The sequence below is a fragment of the Panthera tigris genome, chromosome A3 (assembly GCF_018350195.1).
Source record: "Panthera tigris isolate Pti1 chromosome A3, P.tigris_Pti1_mat1.1, whole genome shotgun sequence".
NCBI classification, from domain to species: Eukaryota; Metazoa; Chordata; class Mammalia; order Carnivora; family Felidae; genus Panthera; species Panthera tigris.
Window position 1 is genome coordinate 30,442,121 of NC_056662.1, and position 14,201 is coordinate 30,456,321.

Below are 14,201 nucleotides of genomic sequence, written 5' to 3' on the forward strand. Positions count from 1 at the left end.
GGCCCCCACCCTTAACCCCCCATCCAGAGGCCGTCAGTGGCAAACCCTGCATTATTCTGAAGTCTGGGATTTCACCTCAAAAATTCACATAAAATTTAAGCTCAATTCCACGTTCCTATCCTTGTTTTGATATAAAACAGCTATTAAATTATCCTAGTTAAAAAGCAACACATTTCCTGTGCATTTTCCCTTGGTTGTGAATTAGTTAAAGCCCTGCTCATCCTGTTAGCCAGCTTTCCAGTGGATGGAAGGGAGACCTGGGGGTGTTTGTGCTGTGCAAGAGGGAACGAGGAAAAGAAGGGCAGGAGAGTGAGATTTTCAAAAGGTCACATTTGTTCAATTTAAAGGACTCCATTTTTGCCTTCCTATTTTGCCTTTTTATATGTGTTTTTTTATTTTTTTACATTTATGTATCGTTGAAAGACAGAGAGAGACAGAGCATGAGCAGGGGAGGGGCAGAGAAAGAGGGAGACACGGAATCTGAAGCAGGCTCCAGGCTCCGAGCTGTCAGCACAGAGCCTGACACAGGGCTTGAACCCACGAACCATGAGATCATGACCTGAGGCGAAACCAGACACTTAACCGACTGAGCCACCCGGCCACCCCAATATATGTCGTCTTCTTCTTCTTCTTCTTCTTCTTCTTCTTCTTCTTCTTCTCTGTCTCCTTCTCTTCCTTCCTCTTCCTCTTCCCCTTCCCCTTCTCCTCCTCCTCCTCCTCGTCCTCCTTCTTCTTCCACACACACACAGAGTTGAGAGAGACAGAGAGAGCATGTGCAAGCATCTTAAGCAGGCTCCACGGCCAGTGCGGAGCCAGACCTGACTTGGGGCTTGATCTCACAACCGTGAGATCATGACCTGAACAGAAATCAAGAGTCAGACACTCAACTGACTGAACCACCCAGGCACCTGTAATTGTTTCTTCTTTCACAACGTGGGAATCACTTTAGTTAAAAACATTGAATTCTCTTACCTGGCAAAAGGGTGGGCAAACGGAGAGCCAGAGCCTCCAGAAAAGTGGAGAGGGGGCAAGATGGCACATACCCCTTGAAAACAGTGAAGGGAGCTTTTAGAACAGTGGCTATACATTGGAATAGCCAGAGTTCCCAGGTGCTCCACAGGCCCCCTGCCTGTGGGGGGATGGGAGCCAGGTGTCGGTGCTTTTAAAAGCCCCCCAGGTTATTCCAGTGTGCGGTTGAGACTGATACCATCGCTGTGGAGATTTGCTACTCAAAGTCTGGCCTGAGGACCAGTGGCATTCAACCGGGAGCTTAAATCTCAGGCCTCACCCCAGACCTGCTGAATCAGAATTTGTGTTTTCACAGTTGCTTTGTCTGCAGTCTCAGAAGACCTGGTTTAGCAGACCTGTTGGGAGCCTCATCTTGATGGGGTGGTCTCAGCAGCGGCTGGTTTCCTTCAGTGGGGACCTGAAGGCCATGGGTGCTAGTCTCTCCATCACAGCCTGCTGCACTGTCTCCCACTCCTGGGTGTACAAAGTTGTAGGCTTACCCACAATGATGGAACTTGCCTTCTTTGCCTGGGTCTGTTAGTGTCTTTCCGTTGATACACCATCGTTCCATCGGGACAACCATATAGTAGCCAAAGACGTTGGCTGAAGATCAGGTACTCCTGTCCTGGTGGAGAAACCTAAGGACACCAGTCAGGATATGGGGAGAGGACAGACAGAAGTATACAGAGTGCCTTGACATCAGATGCCATATTCACGTACTGTATGGCTATGCAGGTCTGGTTTTGAGCCACATAGTCTCTTGTTTTCTAATTCTTTTTTCAGTCACATGGAATTGACATACTTATGAAAAGCCCGGGTAAGTGAGGTTGCTCTTTGCCTTTATCAGTTGGCTATGGCAACAACAGTGCTGTGTAACAACCACGAAACACACAACAGTATTCATTTCTCACGTGTATGTTTGCTGGCTGGGTTGGCTGTGCTGCTCTCATGCATCTACAGGTTGGCTGCATGTTAGCTGATCTAGGCTTGGATCAGATAGGTGCTTCAAGATATGGTCTGGGTGAGTTTGGCTCTTGGCTCTGGGCTGAGCTCTGGTCTGCCTCTCGTGTGTTCATCTGCAGCTTCAGGCTGAAAGGCAGTAGCTATCCAGGGGAACGTTTCTAATGGAGGTGGAGAAAGCACAAAAGGAAATGGAAACATGCAGGAACTCTTAAATCTGAGGCTCAAAACAGACTCACCACCACTTCTATTCCATTTCATTGGCTAGAGAAAGCCACACGTTCAAGCCTAACATCAGTGGGTGGGAAGATACACTCCACCTGTCTCAATTGTGGCAAGAATATGGATGCAAAATACTACACGGGGAAGTGAAGAATTGTGGCCATTAAGTCAACCCACTATATCCTCCTTGGGAATGAATGATGCTTCCTTGGGGCTACATGTCCCATCCCTTCCAGAACTTTTAAAAACTTCCTCATAGCAGAGACTGCTGGCTGGTCACCAAAAGTCACTTTTCTACCCTTCCTGGATTCACAGCTAGAACATATCTCCCAGCCTCCCTTGTAGTTAGGTATGACCATGAGACTGGTTTTAATTTTTTTTTTTTTAACGTTTATTTATTTTTGAGACAGAGAGAGACAGAGCACGAACGGGGGAGGGTCAGAGAGAGAGGGAGACACAGAATCTGAAACAGGCTCCAGACTCTGAGCAGTCAGCACAGAGCCCGACGCGGGGCTCGAACTCACATACCGCGAGATCGTGACCTGAGCCGAAGTCGGACGCTTAACCGACTGAGCCACCCAGGCGCCCCGAAACTGGTTTTGATCAATGGTATGTGAGTAGAAGTAATGTTAGTTTTCAAGCTAAGGTTTTCTTCTGCGGCTGGCTTTGTGCTGATGAATACAAGACCTTGATGGTTGTTGGAGGCACATGCTGGAATGAGCCTAGATCCCTGAATCACAATGCGGAGGAAAGCTGTTATGAAATAGGAATACTTCTTTATTGTCCAGGTAAGATATGAATTTCTGTTATGTTTGAACCACTGTGTTCTTGGGTCTCTTTCTTACAGAAACCAGCATTACTTATAATTAGTAAATTTCCTAAAGCCCTTCTTTGTTACTCTGACCTCTCCCCGGGGTGGTGGGTGTGGAAGTGTTTTGTAAACTATAAAGTGCTCCACACATGTGAAGTCTCACTGTGATCAGTGCTTGACTAATGTTTCAACACAAAACAGAATCTAAATCAGTTGTATGGATGTGGCAGAGACTGATGCTAATAACTACTGATATCTGGAGGGGGCCTGATGGCTTGGTTATTGATTTTTATATCTCTTATTCCTTTTTAATCCTCGTCACAACCCTGAGCCACAGGCTCCTGTCATCACCCCCATTTTAAGAACGACAAAAGGGAGCTTTTGCCGAACTTGCTCAAGGCCTCACAGCTAGTCAGGTGCTTAAACCTGACCTATTGTTCCAGGAGGAAGCAATAGGGAACCATTTTAGCTCTAATCCACTTTGCACCAATCAGGCTCCAAAGACCCGCTTGGCTCATGGTGGGGGTGGGTAGAGAAAAATTGGTTGTACCCAAGGTAGCTGGTGGTGGTGGTAGGATTTGTAAGAAGTATTTAAAATTCCAGGCCCTGGGGTGTCTGGGCGGCTCAGCTAGTTAAGCAGTTAAGCTTCTGACTCTTGATTTCAGCTCAGGTCAGGATCTCACAGTTGTGGGATTGAGCCCCGTGTTGGGCTCCACACTGGGCATGGAGCCTGCTTAAGATTCTCTTTTCCAATTGTGGTTTATATACACAATGGAGTACTACGTGGCAATGAGAAAGAATGAAATATGGCCTTTTGTAGCAACGTGGATGGAACTGGAGAGTGTGATGCTAAGTGAAATAAGCCATACAGAGAAAGACAGATACCATATGGTTTCACTCTTATGTGGATCCTGAGAAACTTAACAGAAACCCATGGGGGAAGGGAAGGAAAAAAAAAAAAAAAAAGAGGTTAGAGTGGGAGAGAGCCAAAGCATAAGAGACTGTTAAAAACTGAGAACAAACTGAGGGTTGATGGGGGGTGGGAGGGAGGGGAGGGTGGGTGATGGGTATTGAGGAGGGCACCTTTTGGGATGAGCACTGGGTGTTGTATGGAAACCAATTTGACAATAAATTTCATATATTGAAAAAAAAAAAAGATTCTCTTTTCCTCTCCCTCTGCCCCTCCCTGGCTTACTTTCTCTAAGAAATAATAAGATAAGATAAGATAGGATAGGATAGGATAAAATAAAATAAGTTCTAGGCCCTAATCTGAAACTGTGTACCCTAGAAATCCATTCTTGGAGATAAGAGAGAGGTGTGTATTCCTTAAGGCTTCTGCTTTGTAATAGATTATCTGTAAGATGGCTACCAAGGATTCCTTGCACTCCTGCGTGCTCATTTTCTATGGGTTGAATTATGTCTCCCCCATACGTTTATTGGATATGTTGGAGTTCTAATCCCCAGTACCTCAGAATATGACCGTATTTGGAGATAGTGTCTTTACAGAGATAATCAGGTAGAAGTGAAATTATTAGGATGGGCCCTAATCCACAGGTGTCCTTATAAGGAGGGGAATTTGGACACAGAACAGGGGCATGCACACAGGGGGAACTTGTGAGAAGATGAATGAGGACAGAGATTGGGGTGATGGATCTACAAGCCCCTGAACACCAAAGATTGCCAGCAAAGCACCAGAAACCCGGAGACAGCAATGAAACAGATTCTCCCTGGCAGAAGGAAGCGAACCTGTAGACACCTTGATCCTGGGCTTCCAGCCTCCAAAAACTGTGAGACAAGGAATGTCTGTTGATTAAGCCATCTACTTTGTGGGACTCTCCTGCAGCAGCCCTCCAAACTAATACCACACTGCACACTTCCTATCAAGAGGGGGAGTCCACTTACCCTCCCCTTGAATAGGGGCTGGCTTGGTGACTTTCTTAAGCCAATAGGGTGTGGTAGAAATAATGAAATGGCACTTCTGGGTCTATGCCTCAAGATGCCCGGCAGCTTCCATTTCACCCCAGAGAGAAGCCCGGCTGCCATGTTGTAAGGAAGTCCAGGCTATTCTGCAGGAGAGGTCCCATGGAGAGAGAAACCATCTGGATTGTTCCAGCCCCAGTCAAGCACGCGGCAGAAGAGCTGTCTAGCTGAGCCCAGTCCACCCAAAGAGTTGTGAGAAATAAGAAATTGTTGTTTGGAGCCACTGAGTTTTGAGGGGGGTTTGTTATGCAGCGAGAGACAACTGACATGTCCTTAGGCAAGTATTCTGGCACCTCTGTCACAGTCATCCTTACAGCCAGATGCCTCCAGGGCTGTCCTTACTACCATCTTCCTGAACGGATTCTGGGTGACGCCTGTCTTCCCACATGCTCGCTTCCACATAAAAATCTTCAGTGGTGCATCTGGTTGCAGGGCCTGGTTGGTGCCAGCACCCCAGCTGCAGAGAAGACTGGGAAGGAGCATTTTTGGCTTTGGAGAAGGGGGGGCAGGGTTCGTGCTCCTGGAAAGTTCCCTAAACACAGAAGGGTGTTCAAAAGGTACTGGCCACCCCTGAAATTTGATGAAGGCTCCCAACAATGGCCAATTTTTTTTTTTTTTTTAATGTGAACTCTCTGGGTGTCTGGCACACAGCTCTGGGTCCATTCACCTTCTAATTGTAAACAGTGCCCTGACATCACCCTTCCTCACTCCGCATCCCTGTGGTTAGGATGGGACTGACTCCAGGGCTGGGCATGTGATTCAGGCCCAAACAATGATATGTGACCCAGCAGAGCCAACTTGGTGTAACCTTGGCTTTTTGCTGGGACAGCTGAAAGCAATGAGGACTTGAGCTGTGAGGTTGGTACTTACAGCTGCTGGCAGCCATCTTGCCACAGCAAGGAGCAGAGAAGAGAGATAAGGACAGGAAGACTAAGTCTTGGTAGTTTTCAAACCTCTTGGTGTGCAGATCTCAGACCATTGGCGTCTTCTGTTATGTGAGCATATACATGTCCTATTTGCTTACACCAGGCCATTCTGAGTAGTTTTCTGTCATTTGTAATCTGTCAAGCCCATGTTAGCATTTTTATTGAATCCAATGACTCTTTGGAGTAGGGGTATTATTTATTAGTCCCATTTTATAGATGAGAAAACTGAAGCACAGGGAGGCCACATGGAGGCAGAGTTCAAACCCAGGAAATCTAATTCTGAGAGCCTACTCAAAAGCATTCTGCTTCCTTGGTGACAGGGAAGGATTCACTGAGGAAGGTGACATTAAACTCGAAGGGGATATAGGGGTTTGGGGCAGAAAGGCTTTCTGGGTGAAGGGACTAGCATGGGCAATGACCAGGACTTTTCTACTGAGAAGAAACTTCGCCTCAAATGCACCATGTCCTTACCCCGTAACCAGTACGCTTAGTGGGTCCCTTTTGCAGGGGAGCATCAAACCCCATTTCTGTAGGGTCACCTCTGCTCTCCTGGCCTCCACTCATGCGGACCTATGCTCTGCACTGGGACTGGCTGTGGGGTGTAGGTTAGATGTGGCACCCTCCTCACCCTGAAAGACAGTTCAAGGCAGGGGCCTGGCTTCCATCCAAGGCTTCCTCCCCACTTGGACTGGGTCTCTATCAGCTGCAGGAGGCCCTGGAGATGTTCACAGAATGAAATGGTCAGAGACCGAGTGACCTTCCCCATAAACGGGCACAAATGAAAACTCTACAAGGGACCAGAGCAGTGCTTGCAGAATCTCAAATGGCGAATAAACAAGTAATTTCCAAATAACTATGATTTTTTAAAAAAGGAAAAGAAAAAGTGACCCTCACACCTATTTGCTTCGGTTTTTTTTTATTAAACCAAGGATGAGGCAGCGCGTCCCAGCGAAGGCTATTTTCTTACAGAGGCCATTTCCACGTAGTGGGCTGCGAAGTGACAGGCTGTGGCGGTGTGAGTGCGCCCTGCGCCAACCCCCTGCTGTCTAGGATTGGAGACTGAGGCGCGGAGGTCTCAGAGGCGGGGTAGAGTGTGGTGGCGGTGGCGGTGGCAGGGGAGGCAACGGGTGTTGGGGAGAAAATGAGGCGGCCCTTGGGGACGAACCCACTGACCCCAACTAAGATCCAGTGAAGGGTCTGCGGGAGTGAAGGCAGCTCCGGGAGGAGAGGGGCGCCCCTTCCCTCCAACTCTGCGGGTAAACTGAGGCCCGCGTCCTGGCTCTGCTGGTCGCCTGGCAGGCAGCCTTGACCCGAGTTACGCCCAGCATCGGGCCGGCAGGGCTGGGCTGGTTACTCTCCTTTCGGGGATGAGTGAGTACGTTTGGCGCCCAGCTAGAGACGGAGCGTTGGGCCGGGGGCTTCGGGGGCGGGCCCCCACCCCTCCTCCCGGGGGCCCGCGGCTCCCGCGGCCCCCGCGGCCCCCGCCTCCCCGCTCCCTGGGGGCCGGGCTCGGGGAGGAGCTTCGCGCGTCCCCGCCCCGAGGCGGAGCAGGGGGCCGGGCCGAGGCGGACCTGGCGGGGTGGGCCGGGGACGCGAGGCGGAGCGGGGCCCCACGCAGGCCGCGGCGGCTGGCTCGGGCCCCTACGGTCCCGGCGGCGGCTGGAGGAGGAAGCCAGACGGCTGGAAGAAGAGGGGAGGAGGAGGAGGAGGCCGAGGCTGGAGCGCCGCTCGCCACAGACTCACTTCCCCGGCTCAGCAGGGAAAGGTACAGAGCGTCCGTCCCCCAGTCCCCTTGCCCCCCCTCCCCCCAGTCCCGAGCCCCCGGCCCTCGCTCACGCCCGCAGGGGCTGCGGCCGCCGCGGGAAGGTGAGGGGCTCCGAACGGCCCCGAAGGCTCCGGCGGTCCGGGGCTCCGGCGGCCAGCGCGGCGCTCGCGCGGGAGGGCTGGGGTGCGCGGCGGTGCCGGAGGCTCGCGGACAGCGGTGGGCGCCGCGCCCCCTCGCTCGCGCCGGGGGAAGCGGTGGTCCGGCCCGGGTCGGTGATCCCGGGGCGGGGGCTGCGCTGGCCAGGCCAGCACGCGGAGGTGGAGGGCAGGCCGGACCCTCCCCGAGCTCCGTGCAGCAGGGGAGAGCCCTGGGCGCCCGGCGGGCGCGCTCGGTGGGCGCAGACAAAGCCTGGCGCGGGCGCCCCGCGGCGACTCGGGCGGTCCGGGGGGTGGGCGCTGGGGACAGAAGAGAAGGCGCCGGGGCGACGACCGGGACTCGGGGAGAGGCTGGGCCGCCCTCCCTCCGGCTGTCCGGGTGGTCTCGGGGGCGGGGAGCCGCTCTCTCCAGAGGGCCAAATAGGGAGCCAGGCTGGGAAAGGGGTAGGGTGTGTTGAGTGCTCACTTTGGGGGAGGGACTGAGGGAGGCCACTGCCTTGGGGGTTGGGCAGGTGAAGGGCCGGTGGACCCCCTCTGAGCTAGTGCTAGGAAGGGGCCACAGCCTCGACGCGATAAGTGCAGTGGCTGGCACGAATGGTAAGATGTGCCCACAGGTTGTTTGCAGAACCTGCTGGTGGTGACACATCCGTGCCAGTCCGTGGGGGGCAACTTGGTGTTTGGAACAAGCCCCAGGGGTCGTTGGAGTGGGCACCAATGCAGGGTTGAGTAGGCGTGCATCGGAAAGTGTGTGCAGTGAAGGCCCCACGTTTGCCCCCCTTCCCTCTTGTTGGGGGGGGGGGGCAGGGAGAAAGCATTCCAGTTCCCGCCACACGCCCATGCCTCCACTTGGCTCCAAGGTGGTCTGCTCCCTGTCCCACACTCCGATTACTTCTCCTCTTTCCAGGGTTAGAAGTGGCTTCCTATCCCCCGATTCCCAACAGGATAAGAACATGCCTTAATACCCTCCACCCCTCACTTATCGCTCCTTTTTTTGGTTTGTTTTATTTTTTCCTTCATCCTTCATTCCCCCTCAGCTACAGATCTACTTCTTTACTTCTTTTCACAGCAGAACTTCTGCAAAGAGCTGTCCGCACTTGCTCCTCTGGAGCACATCCCTCAGGTCCTTCAGCTCACCTGACCCGGCTTGGTCCTACCACTTCACCGCAAACTGCCCCAGTCAAGGTCTCCAGTGATTCCCACACCCCTACAAGCAGGTCTTCTTTGACGACCCCCCCCCCCCCAAGTTGGTCTTGTTGATCTTCTCTCTTTCTAGAGTTAGTATCCTCTCTTGACTTCTGGTTTTCTTCCTCTCTCCCTGGCTAACCCTTCCTTAGTTGTCTTTGGGGACAACTCCTTCATTCAGCTCTAAAGGTTGGGGGATCCCAGGGCTCTGTCCTCAGCCCCTCTGCTCTCCTGACTCCCCACTGTTTACCTATCCTCCAAGCCTCATTCTTTCTTCTGATTTTTCAAATCAAGCATTACTTTACAAACGCACTGATCTTAAATGTACATCACTTCTCTTCTCATGATTTTAAGTAGAGGATTTTGTCACCAGCCCCAGCTTCTCTAGCTAGCCACCCATCTGATGGTTTAGGGTATCCTGGATGTCTCATAGGTATGCAAACTTCATATGGATGACACAGAACCCTGGCTGTACTCCCCAAATGTGACCTTCCTGGGCCTTCTCTAAATAGCCCATAACCCACCTACCTTTAAAGACAGGACCAGATGGTACCGGCTCCTCCCTTTGCCCCCCTCCCCACATCCAGTGCAACAGCAAGTCCTTTTGACTCTTGCTGCAAAATCTATCTCAGGCTTGTTCTTCATGCTCTGACTTCACTGCTATGGCCCCAGGCCATTGCCCCAGGCCAAGCCACCTTTTGGGTCTTGCCCAGGTGCTGTAGTAGCTGCTACCTGCTTTCCCCCAAATTCCCACTTGCCCACCTCAAATCTATTTTAACAGAACAGCAAGAATGATTTAGAAAAATAGTGATTACATAATCACATTCCTTTAAAACCCTTGATAGCTCCCTACTGCCATTGGAATAAAATTTCAAAGATCAGACCCTCCATGATCTGGCCACTGCTGACCTCCTCCACCCTTATCCTGACCATTGTCCCCTTTGCGTTCTTCCTGATAGCCACATCTGAATCACTTCGGCTTCTTGAACACCCTAAACTTTTTCCTTCTCTGGGTCTTTGCTTGTGTAGTTTCCTCTGCCTGGAATGTTCGTCCAGGGTTTTCTATTGGGCTGGCTCTGCTCCTTCTCATTGTCAGGTCTCAACTTAAATGTGCCTTCCCAGTCTTGGTAGAGGCCCCCTCCCCACTCCCCTGTAATTTGTCATAGCACCTGGTTTCTTTCCTTTCTTAATTATATTTATCACAGTCCATAGTATTTGTTGCAGTTATTTGTTTACTTTGTCCGGCTTCTCAAGTGCTGGACCTTGACTGAATGGCCCATTGCTGTATCTAGAGCATCCAACACAGTCCCTGGCTGACTCTCAGGGAATCTTGAGCCAGGTGGGAAGGTCAGGGCTGGGTTAGGGAGAAAGACATGGGTATTGCAGTCAGTGCAGGAGCAGTGACCCCAAGGACTTTTATTTTCTTTCCACAAAAGCAGTTGTATAAACTGCTGTAAAAATTGGAGAGGGCCAGTGGGATGTGAAGAAGGGACATGGGGAGGGTACAGGAGGCTTAAAAGCAAGCCTGTCTGCTTAGGGAAGATTAGGCAGGTCTGGGGGGTGTAGAGTTGGTGTGGGTTGTGGTGGGTTGGGCATAAATGATTTCCTCTGCTCTCTTTGGTTGAAATCCAGGCTGGGTCCACAGAGGGCTGTGTGTGTGTGTGTGTGTGTGTGTGTGTGTGTGTGTGTGTGTGTTTTCTCTAAGTCAGGAGATGGGGGTGATCTGGGCGGACAGAGATTTATTTCAGGCCTATCCCTTGGGTGCCTGCTGGGTGCCCAGCCCTGGAGGACAGGAGTTGGAAGAAGAAGCTGGAGCTGAGCATCTTTCTATAGACCCTTGTCTCTCCACCCACAGCTCTCTTCTTTGCACAAAGGAGCCAGCTGAGAATTAAATTGTGTGGCTGGTGATCTCAGAATGGAGAGCTAAGAGCTAGGGGACCTCAGATCTGGGAGAGCCCTGAATAGAGGGCCAAGGGACACTGTGAGGGGAACAATGGAATAGGGGCTAAGGGTTCAGATCTAAGGTCAGGCTGACATGCCTACGAAAGGTCTTGAGCTGGAATAGGTGGGAGCAAGGAGAATATCCCGGGTGGGAAAAATCAAGCAGAGGCCAAGAGGCTGGGCCAGGGACCTGGTATACTCACTGGGTGCCACACAATGGCCTAAAGACCTTGCAAATATTAACTCCTTTACTCTTCTTAACAGCTCTAGAATGTAGGTCTCATGCCCATTTTACAGATGGGAAGACTGAGGCACAGTCCTATAACTCAGTAGTGACAGAGTGAGGATTTGAACCCAGGCAGCCTGGCTCCAGAATCTGTGCTGTAAACCACTCCACTGTGACACTTCTCCCATGCCACTCACATCCACACCAGCTGAAGGCTTCTTAACTAACAAGTGGTTTTGCCTGACTCCCAGAGGCGCCTGGCCTTGGAGGCTGGGGAGGTAGGAAAGAAGCCATACCCTGAAGGTAGAAGGGGTCCTCACTCAGAGTGGGCAGCTGAGGTCCTCTGCTTCATGCCCCATTTTTTTTCTTCTAGAAAGGGCTCCAGGCCCAGGCCAAGTAGTTGGGTGTCATGCGTGTTGTGGTTTTGGGGTGCTGGGGAGGTCAAGTACTTCTGGTGCAAAAGCAGCTCTCTGCTCGGGATGCCATTAGAAGGTCACCCCTCTGGGTTTAGCATGGCCCTTTCCCCTCTTCATCTGCCTCTGGAGAGCTCACGAGGTCAGGAGGGGCTCTGCAGATAAACCGCCTGTTTTTGGATTACTTTACAATGTTGTGAGGTGGAGCTTTGGACTTGGCCTTGGGGAGTGTGCATGGAGGTTTGAGTAGGGCTGGGTTGAATGTGGGAGCAGAGCTGGGGGACCGGAGAAATGGGACTCGAATTCAGCTTAATCCACATCACTGTTGGTCTTGTCCTTACCTCTTTTTGTCTGTCTGTAAAATGGGATTGGAGAGACTTTTTCTTTGCTCCCTAGAGGTTGCAGAAGTTGGCAACTCCTGAGGTTGCATGCTTGAGTGGCTTCTTGCACACCCAGCATAAAGGAGTGAGGACTTCCCATGAGGTGCCAGCCCCGAGGAACTGGGCCAGGAAGGAGGGAGGCGGGCGGTGGGTGTGGCAGCCCTGTCCTTCGAGGCTTTCCTGTTTGGTCATGAGAACGCCTCTGGGCAGGTCACTTGGCTTCCCCAGGGTCTGGCTGGCCGGCCAAACAAGGGTTGCTGACCATACAGGGATGGAGTTTCTTGGCTCCAAATTCTGACCCCCACAGTTTAAGGAATCTGCTCATCTATCTCAGCAGATCCTTCCAGTCCCCCAGGGAGAAGGAGGCAGAGTTGGTGGCATTCTTTTCATTTTGGGAAACTGCGGCGCAGGGTAAGCACGTGGCTGCTAGAAGCTCAGCAGGCCCATGGGTCTCGGGAGTGCCCCTTCTTTGGCAGGGAGACTCATCCACTGAGTTGAGGTGAAAGCTGGGGCTCAGCCTGACGCTGTCAGGCTGGAGCTGAGGGTGGACATTCCAGCTGGGTGCTGGAGCCTCTTACCTGTGGTCAGCACCCAGTGCCCCAGCCTGGTGCTCAGAGCTACTGGCTACACAAGACAAGAGCTCTCCTCTGCAGGAAATGAGTGAGCCACTCCAGATGTGATATAATGAGGTGCTGTTCAGACCAGCTTCCTGGAGGAGGCAGTGCTTGTAGAGGGTCCCCAAGTCCTGGGCAGCGTTAGCCAACAGACGAGGGGATGACATTCCCAAGGGGCAGGGGGAGCCCAAGCTTGGAGTACTGGGTTGAAGCCAGGTCAGGGAAGGTCTTAACTGCCAAGCTGCTGAGTCTAGACCTGATTCACTAGGCCCTGGGGAGCCATTGAAGGTTATAGGCCTCGGGTGCAATGACTTGATTAGACCAGTGGTCTATAAAAGTGCTTCTCAAACTCTAACATAGACATGGATCACATGGGCATCTCGTTAAAATGTAGGCTCTAATTCAGTAGGTCTGGGCCAGGGCCTGGGACTCTGCATCTCCCACAGGCTCCTGGGTGGTGCAGACCTGGTCCATGGGCCATCTCTGTGTAGTGAGGGTTGAGACTGGGGACTCAGGGGCCGAAGCAGGTAGGTACAGGGACAGGTGCAGGTCAGGTGGGATCTAGAAGAGGTAAAGGGGACCATGCTGGCTCCTGTGGACTGTGTTGTGGGAGGTGAGGGGAGTATGTAGAGGGTGTGGGATGCAGGGGCCACTCTGCTGGGAGGTGGGACTGGGTGAAGGGGCTCTGGGAGTGTGGGTCTCAGACCAGTGACAAAGGTCTGAGACCTTTGATTTTCAGAGCGCCTGACTGTGAGGAACTCTCAAGACCATGAAAAGGTGTCTTAGACGACTGCCCCAAGTCAGGGTGACACACAGCCGGGATACAGGGCATCTTATCTTTGCCCACAGCTGAGCCCGGCCCTGTGGGTAGCCAATCTGGGGTGAGCACTCTTCCTGCAGCCAGGGTGGGGCCGAGGAGACTGGGGAGACAGCTGACTCCAGCCCCAGACATGCCATCTTCTCCTAAAAGTGCCCAAAGTCACCCCAGCTACTAAGCTGTCACCCCCAGTGTGTACAACATCCCTTTCCCTGGCCTGTGTGAGTCTTTGTAGTGGCCACCGATGGTTACGTGAGCCACTGTTGGGGTCTTATCCCACTTGGGCCACCTCCCCGCATACCTGGACGTGAGGAGGCCTGGATGCTTCTCTCTGCGCTGCCCCTGACTGGGCCACTACAGGCAAGTGTCTGCTACCCTCTGAGGCCCTAGTTTTCTGTTAACTGAAGGACTTGGTCCCCTCCCTGGGGAGCAGGGGGGAGGGTGACAGGGTTTGCTGAGTGGGGAACCGCATCTTCTCAGAATGGCAGCTTAATGCATTTTAATTTTGGTTTAATATTAAAACTCACTAGTAATGATGGAGTAGATTAAGTAATTTGCCCAGAAGAACTGTCCAGCCTGCTTTAGGGATTTTCCAAGGCCCCTTGCTCTCTGGGCCCTACATAGCCTGGTGGGGTTGGGGTGGGGGGTGGTATCTGAGGGCCCCAGTCAGGTGAGGTCCCTCCAGATGCTGGCAGGAGTAGACAGTCACCTCATCCGGGGGAGGGTGGAAAGGAGAGACTGAGGGGCTCTCAGTCTGAGTTCCCCAAATGTCCCATCGATGTCCTAAAAGGATACTCTTCC

The 14,201-nt window shown here is 52.3% G+C and overlaps 1 protein-coding gene across 5 annotated transcripts in view; it reads left to right on the forward strand.

Moving 5' to 3' along the window:
* The first annotated feature begins 7,499 nt into the window (after window positions 1–7,499).
* The window catches only part of SMOX (spermine oxidase), a 49,038-nt gene continuing 42,336 nt past the window's right edge, over window positions 7,500–14,201 (forward strand). For 4 of the 5 annotated variants that reach the window (XM_042980859.1, XM_042980855.1, XM_042980857.1 and 1 more), the window contains exon 1: window positions 7,500–7,672. The gene's annotated coding sequence lies outside the window, so the exon portion shown is untranslated. Of the gene's footprint in view, window positions 7,673–13,555; window positions 13,761–14,201 lie in introns of those variants that run through there. The other variant, XM_042980856.1, reaches the window with a different exon arrangement.